Here is a 1,655-nt window from a genome sequence, read left to right as displayed (position 1 = left end):
TGCATGTTCTGAGGTTTTTCTTAGAAAAATTAGTCCTTAACTTTCTGGGGTAATTTTTTAAAAAAAAAAAAAAAAAAAAAACTTTTTCACCTCCTCCGTCTGATATGGGAGTTATGTCACCTACCGTAACACATCCTAGGTCTTTATATGTAGGTCAGAAATAATACCACCACATTGTGAAAACTCTCCGATTTCCTAAAGTCTACAAAACTTTTCCTTGCCCCATATCAAATTCTGCATGTTCTGAGGTTTTTCTTAGAAAAACAAATCGTGATAAAAAAACTTGAGAACACGTGCTGACTTTCTAACCTTTTTGGCTCCGGAACAATCGATCTGGATAATTATATGGGTTGGAGGAAAGGATAGGATTGTTAGGAGGTACAGGGACATGATGGAAAATTTGCTGAAAAGTGGTTCGATGTTTGAACATCGTTTTTTTTTAGGTTTGAAGTAGGAACGTGTTGAAAATTGTGGTAGGGCAGTAAAAAAAGTTCATTTATGTTTTAAATTTATTAAGTTAATATTAGTCCTATTTAGCAGGTAGCTAGCAGCTCTCATTATGTGTTTGTTTCAAATTCAAAGCAGCATTCAAATATGTCGGTGATTTGTGTAATTATAAATCCTTTTCATAAGAAAAGATAGACCAAGTAAAACCTTAAAACGATAGACAGAAAAAAAGAAGAAAAGGAGGTGGAGGGAAAATTTGCTGAAAAGTGGTTCGAGGTTTGAACATCGTTTTTGTTTGAGTAGGAACGTGTTGAAAATTGTGGCAGGGCAGTTGAAAAAAAGTTCATTTATGTCTTAAATTTATTATTGTGAATATTAGTCCTAGTTGGTACAATTTCCTAAGGCTTATTAGTCCCATTTAGTGCAGTTGCCCAAGGCGTTGGAGTTGTAATAGGGAGGACTGTGGTTCAAATCCCATCGGTGAAAAAAAAAAATCAGATAGATAAGTAGCAGCTCTCATTATGTGTGAACCACCAATACATAAAGAGAATTCAAATATGTCGGTACATAATTATAAAACCTTTTCATAAGAAAAGACAGACTAAGTAAAACGATAGACAGAAGAGAAGAAAAGGAGGTGGAGAAACAAGATAACAAGTTAAAAGGAAAATATTCCACCCAAGCTCAAAAATAAGAATACTGGTATTGATGATAATAAGACAAGAATTTCCCAACTTTTTCCTCTCCTAATCAGTTACCCTTAGCACGTAAACATCTTTGTACATCCGAAAAAAGAAAAGAGAGAAAAAGGAAGTTTCTTTTACTTATTTCTTCCCTCTGTACCCATTAAAAAAAACGTAAATTTCATGTGGATAATATTTTGATGTTTTGTGTAATGCATTTTCTTTTCAGTTATGGGAGGTTTGGGAGTTTGCAAATTTGCGGATCTGGAATAAAATGATATTCAAGTTAAAAAAAAGTTCGCCCTCAAATTTGCAACAATATACATAGAAATTAGACAGAATGATTTACGTCCACAATAGATCTGTTTGGAACCTAGTTTAAATTTTTTCCAAATTGTCTATTAAATGTTCAAGCATCGATTTAACATCAAACCTTTAATTAATTTCATTTCATGTAAAAGTTCAAGAAAATACAAAGGTAATGACAAGATAGTAATGTAAATGATTTTCCCCCACATTTCTCTT

Source organism: Diaphorina citri, unplaced genomic scaffold, assembly GCF_000475195.1.
Source record: "Diaphorina citri unplaced genomic scaffold, Diaci psyllid genome assembly version 1.1 scaffold43, whole genome shotgun sequence".
Taxonomy (NCBI): domain Eukaryota; kingdom Metazoa; phylum Arthropoda; class Insecta; order Hemiptera; family Psyllidae; genus Diaphorina; species Diaphorina citri.
This window is presented reverse-complemented; position numbering follows the sequence as displayed.